The sequence below is a fragment of the Cygnus atratus genome, chromosome 2 (assembly GCF_013377495.2).
Source record: "Cygnus atratus isolate AKBS03 ecotype Queensland, Australia chromosome 2, CAtr_DNAZoo_HiC_assembly, whole genome shotgun sequence".
NCBI lineage: Eukaryota > Metazoa > Chordata > Aves > Anseriformes > Anatidae > Cygnus > Cygnus atratus.
Genome location: NC_066363.1, coordinates 116382636 through 116398052, shown reverse-complemented (window position 1 = coordinate 116398052; position 15417 = coordinate 116382636). Strand labels below are relative to the sequence as shown.

The 15417-nt window shown below is 41.0% G+C and overlaps 1 protein-coding gene across 2 annotated transcripts in view; it reads right to left on the bottom strand.

Moving 5' to 3' along the window:
• SPIDR (scaffold protein involved in DNA repair) overlaps nucleotides 1–15417 on the bottom strand; it is a 201775-nt gene that overhangs the window by 70420 nt on the left and 115938 nt on the right. The gene's annotated exons all lie outside the window — the stretch shown is intronic.

Genomic DNA, 15417 nt, shown 5'->3' with positions numbered 1-15417 from the left:
CGGAGCCCTTCCTTCCTGTTTCGCCTTTCTTTTCTAAAAGCAAACTCTTACGTTTTTCCTGAGAAGTGCTGCATATGATTTTGCCTCTCCATTTACTTCCTGAATGTTTGTAGCTGTCACAAACGTGCTCTCCAGGACCGAGTTTTGGTTGCTAGCGCCAATGTCAATTCACAAATAGCTTCGCATGCAGCAACTTCTTGCCTGGCAGATTAAGGTAACGGTTGCAGAATTTCTAAGCACACAATAAGTCAATGCCTAGGCACATCTTGATGTTGTTGATACTGTTTCATATGCTGGTATCACAATCATATTTAGAAATACACCTCTTATACTCACAGGATACAAATCTTCTGAAGTCAGCTAATGAAAACAATCAGTAATCTCATTTTCTAAAGACCATCAAAAGAGAAACAAAATTCACTTAGTGAGTTTATTGCAGGCTGTGTTTTTCTACTATTAGATTTGTATCACTTGGGAGTAAAAGGCCTCCTGCCTTGGCAGCAAAGCTGAGCTGACCTGAGTTCAGAAGTTACCTCAGGTCTTCAGTCTCCAGACCACTGAACTGTTGCAATATGGAGATGGAGCAAGCTCTCACATCCATGACATTACTTGTCAAAATGCAACCAGACTAATTAAAAGAAAAACACACCCTCGAAAATACTTATTTCTGATCTCAGTCCATACAAGATCTCAACCAAATGTTGCAATGTGGTCCGCTTTATAACAGAGCCCTTTATTCTCTCCAGAGAGGATAGGATAGCTACATGGAAATTAACGCATACATATTTTCAATGGCATAGGAAGAGTAGCAACAAGTTATTAAATATAATCCCCATTTTTAATAATGAAGAAAATAATGCAATAAGAAGATGATCTCTGCCTTTTAGAAAAAAAAGTACACAGTTTATTCCTTTTAAAGGAGGCTTTCAACTTAAAAAGTATGAATCATATGTACAAATTACAGAAAAGATTTATTGCTTCTATTTGTGAACGCTTACGGAAGTTATGATTTGAAATAGAAAATCCATGAAAAGTTACAGCACGAAGCTGTGCACTGAACCTCATCACAATGCCTTACTACCATTTGGGAACTCTGAAGACATAAGCAGATAGTACTTTGCCCTTCATGGCCATTCAGTCAGTCCCGCGACTCCAGGTGAATTTGTTAACAAGGGTCCCAGTTCAGAAGAGTACGCCAGTAGTTCACAAGGCTGCCAAACGGATACTGGCTGGTGATCTTCTGCATTGGAGGATTTACACTAAGGGGTGTGCTCAGTCAGCACACCAAGGCATCTCTGACCTTAGGAGATTTTTATGTCCAAGCTGTCACTATTCCCTTTTTTTCTTAAGAACAAAAATGTAAAGTTTGCTACAGATCTCAAACCAGTTTTGTCTGTCTCTACATGCAGATATGGAATGAAAATTTTAGCACCTACTTTCTGGAGACGTCTGTATTCAGACCCAAAGTAAACAGGAAATCTCTCTGAACACGAGTCTGTTACATCACTAATGCCAAAAGAATGTTTGCTTGATCTAAATCATCTCATTCTCTAAAAAAATACTGACGCTAGCAGCAAATCATTCACAGGAACTCTGAGGTTTATGGTTTTATTTTTATTTTCCTGCTGCAGATATGTGATGAGACTTTATTTATTCATTTGTTTTTAAAGCAGGAAGGTTTTTACTGATACTCAAATTACGTGTACCATGGTTTTGCTATGCCTATGCATTCAGTGCCTTGATTTCTTTTATAACTATTAAGAACTTTCTCTCTTTCGTTTTCCTCATATCTGCACATGTGTAATACCATGAATTAATGGCTAGTCAGCATTTCCATGAAGAAAAAAAGAGACATAAGTACACTTTCAGGAGAGGCTCTTCATTTCTTGCCTGTAATTTTAGTTCACTAAAACCAGTTCCCGTAATGGATCGTTTCTTTTAGACCTGCATACCTGTCCACTGACTTAGTAGTAGCTCTTCAGCTAGGTCAGGGGAATGATCACTGCAGTCTACTTGAATTTTCCCTATTTTTCAATGGGCAGATTCCTCCCAGGAGGAAATGAAAGGGACCAGCAATAAATAGAAATGATAATCAATTGAAATAAAAGAAAGAAAAGAAGTTAATGAAAAAAGAACATAATAAGGTCACTATTTTGTATACAGGTGTATGGCTAAATGGAAGTGTTTCAACCTGGTGTAGTGGGAGGTGTCCCTGCCCATGGCAGGGTGGTTGGAACTAGATGGCCTTCAAGGTCCCTTCCAACCCAAACCATTCTAAGATTCTGCGATATTCTACCCCAAGACCAGCAACTACAGGCATGTCATTTTCTATGTGCCTAAGCCAACCGAACATATTCCAAGTCTTGGAAACAAAAAAAAATACATTTCTATGAGAACCTGCTCTATGGAAACTGTGGTAAGACACAAAAAAAAATTAATAAGACAAATATGTTTTAAAAATCATTACAACACACACCAATTTAAATACTGTGAAATGAACACTGCTTTATACTTTTCACTGTGGAGATAAATTTCATCTAAAATAACATAAGATAGAAAATATACGAGGCAAGCATCCCATAATAAACACATAGGAATGCTTAGGTTGTGTGGAATGCCTGGTGGAGTTCACCTCGACTAAAGAAAGCAGCTTGGTCTTAGAGATACTGATCTCAAGATTTCTTGACCATGAAATGACTGAGACCCTAGCCACTGAAGATGGACATTACCAGCTTCAGCCCTTAGATATTGGGACATTTGCATTAATTTAATGAAAGCTCCTTCCTTTTCTAGGAATTCTTCCTAGTATTGCTCAGCTCAAACAAACTCTGTGGGATGGGAATTTTGATTATCATCATTACAGAAAACTCTGCATTGCCGCTGTATATTGCCTATGACCATCTCTTTACCACAAAGGCAGCCATGTTAGAAACACACACACACACGTGTGCCCTAGTTCTCTCTGTTTGATCGGAAGATATAGACTAAGGCAAGGAAAGCCAATCCATCTGAAACAGTTGGGGAAAAAAAATCACTTCCACAAACCACCACCACGGTCCTGAGCTGCACGTGTCTCCCCTGTGCCTGAGACACCACAACTGATCCCCCCAACCTCCTGCACCTGTCCCAGCTGCAGATTCTCCACAACCAGACGTAGCCCAGCTTCCACACCGGTGGATTCACATGTGCAGAGCAAACAAAACTATCTGCTGTGTTGAAAGGGGGAAAAAATCCCCCCCAAATACAGAGATTTAAAGATGGCTTTAGGAGTTTTCTTGTACACTCTGTAGGACCCTCTTCACCGATAAAGTGTTAAATGGGCACTTCAAGCCTTCTGCGACCGCTCTTTTCTTCCATCTGCTTCCCTATAAAAGCTTATTTTCAGAGAATGAGAAAGAGACATCATCTCATTAATCAAATTACACAGAAACAATAGAAAGAAAATGAAGTTCACTACAGGCTTAAAAAAACTTCTCTTGTCCTCTCTGATTTTTTCTTGCTCAGCACAGCATATTTAAATGTTGAATTGGTCATCCACTTCCTTAATAACTGCCTTTAGAGGAAAGGTCACTTGTAATGACCTGAAGTAGAGACTGTGAACTTTTTACACTACAGGACATTTTTTTTCCTGGTATGCAGACAATCAACAATTGCCGTAACTGGTCACATGCTAGAGTAACATGAGGCAATAATGTTATTTTTTGTCTTGCAGCAGCAGCTTCTCTCTCCAAGGATGTAGCTTGCTTTTTTTTTTTTTTTTGCTCTTCCTCCCTCCTGTGATGAAATGGCTATCTGACAGAGCGGGTGCAGGAGATCTGCTTGCCCACTGCTCCGTTCATCGTAGTCTACCATGATTTCAGACACAAAACACTGCAGCAACCTACGGCAAGAAAAAGTTTCAACGTGAGACGGGGTCCAAATCCCGCTGTCAGAAAGTCAGAAGGCTTGCAGTGCGGTTTGCCCTGCGCAGCCCGCTGTGCTCGCTTTCCATCCACACGCACAGGCGGCAAGCAGCTCTGAATCTATGGCAGCAGTTAACTAACAAACCACAAACTTCCGCTCGGTTGTGCTGACATCAAACAATGATGATGGTTTGTGAACTTGAGATGACTTTGGATCACTTTAAATTAGAGAACGCTTTTTTGTTTGCTCTATCTGGGCATTTTATTGGGCTTTTTTTTCCCTTTCTTTTACAAAGTGCAAAATGCTTAATGCATTTTTTGAAGAGCACAGTGTATTAGTTGAAAACTCTCAACACTTCAACGACCTACAGCATGCACTGTAATTATGAAACGGACTAATGTCAAGTCTCAGAACAATGACCTCTGAGTAAATAAGACTGAACCTCCATCAAGCAGAAGAGCAGTCATATGCGTAGGGTAAGAGCATGTCAGAACCTCACACTGGCACCCAGAAGCACAAGGAGTCTTCCTCTACATGCATACCATACAGGGCCCACCCCTGATTTCCTAGGAATCATTTATTTTGTCCAATACAGAAGAAGTTGTTCATGCTGCCTCTCACTTGGAGTTGAGTGCAGTTTTTTTGCAGTTTTACCCGTGAAAAACTGTAACGTCCAAGAAATGGCTGAACCCTCAAATAAAAATAATTAAGAAAAAAAAAGTCACAAGTCCAGACTGATCTCTGTCCACCTACCATCCGAGGACAATAGCTATCTCTTCCTATTAGGCAGTTCAAATCAAAATGCTGTTTGGAACTGGTCTGTCTTCTGCCAAGCCTAGAGATCACCCAAACAGAGAATTAGCTAGTTAACAAAAACCTCAACATGACCAACATGCATGAGTCTCTATTCATCCAAGTGTGAGTAATCTCACCACTCATGTGAGCCTCTATCAGCGTCATTTATCATCACTTGAACAATCTATACAAGTACTATGTGGGCTCACACTTTCAAAAGTAAAATTTCTTCCCATCTCTCAATCTCAAAGGCAGAGAACAAAGATCAGCTGGTATGTCCTTCTTTCAAATTATCTCACTCAAAACAACAGTTTCTGTGGGACACAATAACTTAAGATTGAGTGTTCTATTTTCTCCATGAAAAAAAAAGTATTAACCATTGAGACCAATGTCCAGAGTCACTTATGTCAAATACACAATTCTCAACCTTGTCAGGTTTCCAAGGAAGTGCAAGCTTCAGCACCTCAGAATAGCAGATCTGCAGAAGATATATGAAGAAAAAGCCATTCAATCTATGTCTAAAATGCCTACTTTTAGAACATGTTGCATTTCATTTGTGAATTGCTAGACATTTGTTTCCTTTCCTCAATGGAAACAAATTCTATTAGAGGTCTCATTCCATGAATACAACACAGAGAGAAAAGGCTACATAGATATTCAATATATGTATTTTGTTATTTACCACCATTTTACTACCAATTTACAACCATTTGTCAATCAACTTTAACTGAAAAGCAAAATCTAAGGAAAATAGTACAACAACGTTAAGTAATGGAGGGAAAAATCTCTATTGTACTCTAAGTTCCTTCTGCAAAATATTGTATTTTGCAGCAAAATTATTTGTAAACCTAAGAAATCACTCCAGTGAGAAATTAGAGTACACAGAGCCAAGATTTTTATCACTGTATCATTTTAATAATTTCCAAGTAATCATATAAACTAACCACTGGCTTGCCATAGTACTACTGTCTTTTGAAATGTGACACCCTGCAACATGAAATAAGTTGTACGGAAATTTTCATATTTCAGAGGAGCTCTGCTATAAAAAGTTTGTGGTTAGCATTATGCGCTCTTACATCACGCAGCCAGTGCTTTCACCTCTGCAGGGAGGTGCACCCCGTGCCTCCTGAGGAAGACGTGCAGGTCTTGAGATGCAGGAAAGCACAGAGGGATATCAAAGCAAATCTCATCCAGCTCCAGGAAATTACTGTAATTAGTCCAGACATTAGCAAGACTGGAAAGTAGGGAAGTTTCTTAAAGCTCTCCAGCCACTTGCTTTGACTGTGAAGAAAGCACCTGAAATTTCTAGAATTCTGGATAACAATTTATCAAGACAAAAGTTAACCTTTGGCACCAACAAACAAAATTCCACTCATGGGCTGCACAAAAACAATCTCTTGAGTTCATTGGGCCAATACTTTTGAAAGAATTTGCTAAAATCGATTTCAGTTGTATTGCTGAGACTTTTTAAATACCTTGTACATGAGCCTGGCACAAACCACTGTTTTACAGGTTTAAAGTTCTATCGGTTAAAAAGCGAAACAAAACAACTGCACACAATAAAGCATTAAACTAGAAAGTTGCCTTAAAAACAAACAAAGAAACCCCAAACACTCCCACACACAGTATGAGGGTGTTACAAGTAACTAGGGAGATATAAATATCATGGTTATCTTTTCATAATCAAGATGTTATGAAAGAATTCCAGTGTGTGTGTTTACCCCATATATCAACTTGTGTCTGACTAGCCACGAGCTCATTACTCAGAAGACTTTTTCTATCTGCTTCCAGTGCTAAACTGCACGTAGAGTTTGAGGTAGCTGAGGGACGACGGCTGAAGCCACCAGAAAGTTCAGGGATATGTCGCAGGGATTCCGAAACTCAGAGAACCAAACCAAAGCAAAAGAACAGAAGCAAGCAAAATGCAAAGTAATGTCATATTAAAACTTGTGGTGAATGTTAGAGATTGCAAAAAAGGCCGTATTGGTGTCAGATCAGAGGTCCACCTACCTTAATCTCATTTACAGTAGCAAACAGAAGATGCTTGAAGAAGACCACAACAATAAAAGAAAGCCTGTAGTAAAAGTTTTCTAGAATGCTCTTCTGTAGTAACTTCTAAAAGCTTTCAGCTTAGGGACTCCCTGAGGCAGAAGCAGTATCCCCACCATTAAAGAGTCCTCAGTACAACTTTTTCTTCCATGAACTTGTGTCTGCTTTTTGACCACATGTACATTTCCAACATCCACAACATCCTGCATCATCCTCAGAGCTCTACAGTCTAATTTGCACACATGTGAGGACCCACTTCCTTTGCTTTGAATCTGTCCCCTAGTGGTTACACTGCTGCCCCCCACTTCTTCTTTTATAAGAGGTAGTGAGCAACCATACTTCTTGATGCACTTCCTAATAGAGACCTTTATCACATCTCCCAGCCACTGCTTTTTCAAGGTGAAGATCCCTACCTGTCTTAGTCATTTCTCTTAGGGAAGTTATTCCGTACCTCTGCTTGTCACTCTTTTTGGATATTTTTCTACTTCTTCTACGTATTTTTGAGGTGGGGGGATTGAAACTGCAACCTAAAAATGCACCATGAATTTCTGCAGTGACTTCATGATGTTTTTGACTCATTTTCAATAGGTCATACCATTCTGTACGTGTTTTCTGATCACTAGATGAAAACTAAGCTGGCACACTAATAAAACTTTTAGAACCCTAAAAACTCAGCCCTGAATAGGAACAATCCAAAGTCCATCATTTCACGTGCACTTTGTATTTACCCACAATTTCCCGTAGGAGAGGTCAAATCCTTCCTCCAGCCCCAGTTCTAGGGCACTCTATGTAAGAATGAACATGCTCCCCCTGTCCTAAGGACTGCGAGGACCACAGCTTGCCACTGAAGAGGAAGAAAACCTGCATTCCGTTGTACAGAAGTTGTCCAATTCTATGTTTCTCTCCTAGTCACCAGGACACAATGGAGATCTGAGGCAACAGATTCCTCTAAATGTGGTGCAAATGTAAGCAGTGTGGCTACCCTGCTGCCATCGCACACCACCACCACCCCTGAGGTACCCAAAGGAGCTTCTCCTCTGCCCAGAAGAGCTCTGCAAGACCCACACAGGCAGCTGAGGGCCATGTGTTAGAGTGAAGAACTTCAGCTGAGAGTTTCTTTACTATTAAGTGATCAGGGAACAAAAAGTCAGGGTACTTTGTTGGTGGGTTCAAGTTTAGAGGATTATCAGAGAAACTTTAACAAATAAATCCCATTTAAAAATATGCTGTCCAACATTTGGTAGTGACTGTTAAGAAAACCATCTTTTTCTTCCACAGAAGCTTGGAATTTGCTATTGGCATGGGTCTTTTGCAAGTCCGTGCTCACAAAATCTTCACATGCACAGTAACAATAAATACTCATCCCTGAGCAAAGTCTGGCATTCAGAAAGACAGCTTAACAGATGCATATGCTTGATTTTGTTGTCTTTGTTATTCTCTTTTTATTTAATTATTAAACCTGACACTAAAACAAAATAAAATGAAAAAACAACAAGCAAACAACCAAAACCACTAACAACAACAAAAAAAATGCATCAGACTTGTTTTTGTACTTCTCTCCTGCTCTGCGCATTTCCTGTTGTTTCTTGTCCAGGCTGTGGAGCAAAACCAAATTCTGGCCTGACCTGGAGAGGTCATTTCTTATACAGATACATCCCGTGATATCAGCACATCAGTACAGAGAGAGGAGGTGAAAGTAGGCTTCTGGATTCTGTGGTAACACAAGCAGGAACACAAAAGGTAGTGAGAACTTGTTCAATGCCACAGCTAGGCAAACTCTGCTTGGACAGTAAGGTGGGCAGCAGCCTGAAGGCCTTAGTGAACCATGGCAGGCAAATGGAGGTGGCTGCACTCCTGGCACAGAGAGCTGGTGCCCAGAGCCCCGGAGGTCCTTGGGCAGGTCTTAGCCCAAGTTTACCTGCACTGTGATACCCTTCAGCTTTATTGAGCTGTCCTTGGGTAGAAAAATCAACTTTTTTTTTCATTGTACTCACTGCTAACACTGATAACTGTGTAAAAAAAAAAATAAAGGTAGAGGCTGTGTGGATAAGCTACTTACCACATAAAACTGTTTTAGGTGAAATCAGAACAACAATGCTAAAACCAGAATCGTCTCTATAGCAATCCACACACCACCATTGGTGAAAACACAGCAACACTACTGGCAAAAGCAGGAACTTTTATTCATTTATTTTTTTACAGAAACATCCCTGTGTAGGCACAGCTCTAGTGAAACACTGTGTGAAAGGGAAGCATGGCAGTTCAGCTGGCCACAGCAACATGGCTGTTTTGTGTCCTATAAACAAAATACTCTTCTTTTCAGGGTGGAAAAAAGCCTTCAATTGCATGTGTACTTTAAAGTTATCGCTCATGAAGTACTTTCAGATTTTCATTTTGCTTCTATGTAATAGTATGTATCTTCTCTCTTAAGTCACAGTAGATGGAATCTATGGCATTGCTATCTCACAGCTGAAACAAGGAAAAAACATCTGAGAAACAGCATTTAAACTTCAATATCCTCAGTAACTTTGCCTTTATTTTGCTTTTTGGACTAAGACCACTGTTAATATTCCTGCACTACTATAAAGACATAATTGTGCAGAACAAGCAACAGCACCTAATTCTAATATTGAAAACTTATACTGGTGGTCTCCAGGCTGTTGCTTAATTTTTGATTTGCGTTATTTCACTGAACACTTGCAATGACAATTAACTACCAGACCCCATCCAGAAGACTTTTCATATTGTATCACAGTACATTTACATGACAGAAAGTCTTTCTTGGATTCATGCAAGAGGGCTGATGATTTGGCAGAGCAGACTCACTAATGCAATGAGATGCATGAAACCTTGGGTTGCTTCTTCTGTGATCTCATTAGCCCTGAGAGGCTAAACAGCTTCAGCACGTTCTAGGTTTACTTTTTGGTTTCAAAGACTATTTATTTCTAGAAGCAAAACAGTCTTTTTTACTTCAGATAGAAGAAGAAAAAAAAATATAGAGGTATAGTGGAAAGATGAAAGTCTTTATTATTAAAAAAAAGCATACACAGATATGCTTCTATGTTTCTTTGCAGTACCTCAACATCTACCGGCCACATCAGCCAAGCTTACCTACCACAATTATCCATGTTGCTCAGCCATATGAGCACAGCAACTTGAGACCAATTTCAAGTCAAGTTGAAAGAAGAAGGCGGGGGGGAAAGCAGACAAATAATTTCAGAAATAAAAAATAAGAACAACTTTTACTGAACAAGATCTGTATTTTCCTAAAGAGTCTAAGAAAACCGAATGGTAACCTGGTTCATTTCTTGAAGTACTATCATAAAGGTAATAGAAATTCTACAAACCTGATACAAATCCACCCACCAAAACAGCGGGCCATCAGCAACTTTACACTTGGGAAATATTATGGTAGCAATGAGGCAGCACCTCGTGCTCCCATGAGGAGGACCGGCCAGTCCTCAGACAACCCACTCCAGCTAAGGGGCTCTGCGGGATCAATGCAGTGCCACGGCAGCTGAGTGCTTTGGAGGCTGGGTGTCTCTTACTTCAGCACAACCCCCGTGAAAAGAACAGAAGCAAAGCCTTTCAACATGTGGAAAAACACCCGTGAAAGTATATACATTTTAGAGCAAACCAGTGAGACAGACAGAAGGCATGCTATCATGGAAATGTCAGCCCTGGCAATGAAAACAAAAACAAAAACAAAAACATAAGTTTAAAGTTAAAATGAAATTCTAAGAGCACTAGTGAAATTGGCCAGTACAGAGAAATGTTTATACAATAGAGGGCGAAACAACTTCACCCCTACACACACATTTCCCAAGCAAACAACTGTAAACTAATCCGAGGCTCAAATATACCCATCATTATTTAACAAATAATGGCAACCCCGTTCTCAGGCCTGGAGTCTGCCTACAAAGTCTCAGAAGAAGGGATTTTGCAGCTAGATTTGAAAACCTGAGAAACATGAATCTCTTGAGACTGAGCCCTAGGTAAGCCAAAATTCTCTAAGAGTGCCCCCTTCTTGCTGAGGGTGGCCAGCTTCTCTCAGCGTCCTTTCCTAAGGGGCACCCTGTTCTTCAGCCCCCTGCTCACCCTTCCTGCGTTGGTCTTCCTGGCGCTGCCACTGCGCAAGGGAGGAGAGAGCTCCGCATTCACGTTCAGCAATTAAAGCTGGACCCCAATAAAAATGACTTTCTTGCTCATCTCCAACACTAAACCAGACCTGGAAAAAATATGTATAGAAATGAAAGAATACCAGCACATTTGTGCTTAAAGTGGTGTGAGTAGGTATAATTAGGATATCATGTTTTAAACACATACTTATACATTTGTTCTGAAAGCAAACAAACTGTTTACCCGCGTTCTGTATTTTCTCCTTTACCAGTTCTAAAAAATAAAAATAAAAAAATAAAATAAAAAGGAAATGCATACCTGAAACCAGTGTACAACTATCTAATACAAATACTGTTTGGAGAAGAATCTTAGAGCTGATTTCCTGTATGTAAATACACTCAGCTGGAAAAATGTGTGGGGCACGATTCCCGGACTACAATACAGCAAAAGAAAAGGAGCTCCCTAGCCTTGCTGACATCCGAGGGGAGGCACAAGGGACTCATCATGAGGGAAGAGGCCGCTCTGCGACTGCAGCATGTGCGCACACATGCGCACAGAAGTGCTTGCACGTGCGTGTGTGCTCTCCTCCCTCCCCTTCCCTCCCCCCCGCACCAGTGGGGTGGGTGAGCAATCGCCACGTCCCCTCAAGGGAACAGCTCTTGGAAGATCTGATCCAACTGACTGCGTGCAACATTCCTTTAAAAAAATATTATCTGTTTGCTTGCTTGAAGCGTCACAAAGATAATATTCACGTCTGTGACCCTGACTGTCTCTGGTCAAGAGGCAGAGAGATTGTGCAGACCGCGTTGCTTTCCAGCACCCCCGGGACGCCCGCCAGCACAGCGATGCAGTCCCAGAGGGGAGGCCGCAGCCCTGGGCCGCGGGGTAACGCTGCTAGCAGTCCTTGGGGCTCACTGCTGGGAAGGTAAAGGGCACCGACGGGAGGCTTGACTTCCCCAGCCTCCCATCTGTGGTACTGAAGTACACAACAAAATCACTGGAGTCCTAAATTTGGGGAGAGAAGGCAGGAGAATGTTTTCTTCTCTGAAAGAACCTTACCACCAGATCATTTGTCTTCCCATTTCTTCTTTCTCGTTGTTGTCCTCTACATACCTACACTGCCACCCCCTTCGAGTATCTGCCAAAACATTCATATCTGGTTTTGACATTGTGGTTGCACGTACATGTGGGCTGAAAGACATTTAAAGAATCTTATTTAAACGTAGCTTCACCCTTCTGATATCGTTTGGGCACCCAGCTCTACAGAGCCAAGCAGCATGAGAGAATCCCATTTAAAAGCCCAATTCGACTACAGGCACACTCATTTTAAGGTGAATCTAACTTACTAGTCTTCCCAAAAAAAACTGCCTAAGGGCATTAAAAAAAAAAAAAAAAAGAAAAAGTTGCCAAGTACAGAAATACAACCTCTGGCCTTGGAAGTCCTTGAACTAAAGTTTGCTGAAGGCTGGCAGGTTAATCCAGGGAAGAATCAGTTTGTGTTTGCCCAGTTCCTTTATTCTCCCCCCGACCTGCACTCCTGCAGATAGGATGCCAAGATAGGCCCAACTATTATCTGATCTGATAGGGCTCTTCTGCTCATCCGACCCGCCACGTTTGCCTCCATGCCAATAAAGGCACAGCCTAACAGAAAAGTAAATCATGAGAAGCCGTTAAGCGTCATGTGCATTTTTTTTAATACGTCTCAAACTCATCCTGTCACGACAGCACTTAGAGCAACACCTCATGCTGCCACAGACCACGACCACAAGCGATCGCACAATGACTGTAACGAACGTACGTATGCTCGGGGGGTATGTGAGAGTACAAATCCATTGCTTGTCACAGAACACATCAAAGGCTCGAGATCCAAGCTTTATTTTATTGTAAACTCCTTCTGGGACTAGCATTTTTATTTCAGTGTGCTCTGTAAAGGTTAAAAAAAAAAAAAGGGTTTTGAAAAAAATTCAAGACCCTAATAAAACCAAGAATTTCTGCTCGACAGAGAGCACAAACCAAAATATGTACACCCACAACAGCTTGCTGTAAATGTAAACCCTTCTAACCCAAAGCCGCCGCCTCCTTTCATTTCAGACGACAGGTGGCCTTCACAGGGTGCCCGCGGTGCCTGACCACCTCCGGCTTGGGAAGCCTCTCCAGGTCATCTAGGTGGGATCCCTTCCGTGTTGTCGGAGAGGGTACTTGGCTTAAATTATCAAAGACAGGCCTAACAACCAAATTTTGTTAGTATTTTTAATTTGGATATATATAAAACAAAACATATTATAAAACATGATAAATACCATGTCCAGTATGAAATGTGTGGATGTGCAAGGATAGTTTATTCCTATAGATAACGTAGCCTCATATAGAGACCATTGCTGCATTTTAGTAACATTGGAACTGTAGAGAGGTCCACACCAAGGACACAAACAGCTGCAACATTTTGAGTAGGCAAAGACAGAACAACAACAAAAAAAAGCCTATGCTAGACCAGAAGACATATCAAAAGAGTATTGAGAGTTACTACACAGCAGAGCGGCACAGTTTTAAACAAACACTTTGCCCCTGTGCTCATCAAGCATGCTACACTCTATGAAAGGGTTATACCATCTCTTCACTACTGTACCTGAGTCAGACATACAGAGAGCATGCAGGTGAGAAGGCGAAAAAAAAAAATCTAAACACAGACTCATGTGGAGTGCTATCTCCTCCTTCTTTTCTTTTTGGCTTGTTCTTGCTGCTTCCCCCTCCACCCCCGAAGATATTTGCCAGCTGTTTTGCTGTGCCTCAGCATCCCAGCCATGAGCACACTCCGTCCTGTGCTGCTGGGTTTTGAAGGCCGAGCTATGAGCAAGCATCAGCGGAGCAGGCACAGACACAAACCCCGCTGTGGCTGCGAAGTCACGGTGCCACCCAGGAGCCCCCCCAAGCACCAAAACCCTCCGACTCTTCCCTTCTGAGACAGGGGGGAAAACAGCGCTCCTAGCAAGAGGAGAGCACACAGCAGTTCTTGGATGACACGAAGGCTTTTGACACTGAGACCTGCCAGAAGGGTCCAGCTCCCAGGAGAAAGGAGGTACCTCTGCTCTGTCCCGATATGCTGCGATACACGGGAAACGCAGGTCAGACAGATCTGCAGGATGAGGGCTGCAGTGATGCTTTGCCACGATATCTCATGCTCAATTCAAAACACATTCCAGAGCCCACTGCATTCTTCAAATAATTTTGGAAAAAAATAATTGCAATTTAGATCAATATAATTTACAATAAATAAATATACTTTACATTTATATTTTATATTTATTATATTAAAATACATGTAAATTATAATAATTTACCATAAATTTACAATAAATAAACAAGTTCCTTTGCTCTGTCGCTTAACATCACCTATTCATTCTGAAAATCCATTCAGTTACTTTCAGTGCTCCTTGCTGCCAGATTTAGGTTGCACACATGATTTGATAAGAGTAATTCTATCTACTGGCCTATATATATTTGTATTTGTTTTATGCCATGGAAACATGTCTACGCTTTTCACAGAAACTGGATAGAGAAATTGCAAATGGAAAAAGCAGTACCTGCGGATGCCCTCCTCCCAGACTGTAAACATAGCAAGAGACTGCTAATGTTTGTTTGAAAACACTTGCCCTAAGTGATAATGCTGATGAAAAAAAAGGAAGTAATTTTGCTTACTTTCTGCCTTCAGGTGGCTCATTAAAACACCTTCTACGAAAGAAGAGGATGTGAGTCTCTCCTGAGAACTTCATGTTTAGGTTAAGCATCTTTGAGGAAGGATCCTGGCAGCAAACGAGCGTAAACTCAAGTTCTTGTTTTAATTTTGAATTTAATTTGTCAGCAAAACCAAACTTCAGAAAGAAGGCAAATTTTGACAAATTGCAACTGCTATGAGTTCTGCTAAGAGCAGGATGTAACATGAATGTAATTCTTCAAGAGAACAAATTATAATAATTGCATCCAAACAAAAAATGCTTATGTTACAGGTTTATTCTATAGTTTGGCTAACTCTTAAGGCTGGGAGCTAAGGAGAATTTGCTAGTGGGAATCTCAAACCTCACCTTCAGATCATAAAGTGATCTGCAGCACGCCTACTACTTGTCAGCAGCACACGGTGCCAGTTGTGCTATTGCTGTTTTTGGACTCCATTTATCCCTTTCTTTCCCTATAGCCATAATACCTTAAATCTGGACACATCTGTAAACAGAAGGAGGGTAATATAAACAAAGCACCAGGCTTTCCAAACGCAACCTCTGAACCCTTGCTCACCCAAGTAATCTGAGCCAAAAAAAGAAAATGGTCGCTTACAAAAATACTAATTCACCTGTATATCTAAGATACAACACGGCATGTGTATTAGGTATATGGTAAGAATGTTTTGCTGTTCCCTTCAGCCACAGTATAGACATAAAATTAAACCTTTAAGATATACTGTATCACTTAGATGGGTAGAGCGGCACGGTCTGCAGGGAACTGTAAATATTACATTAGGCACCACGATTATCAGTAAATAGCCAAAGGCATTCCAAGCCT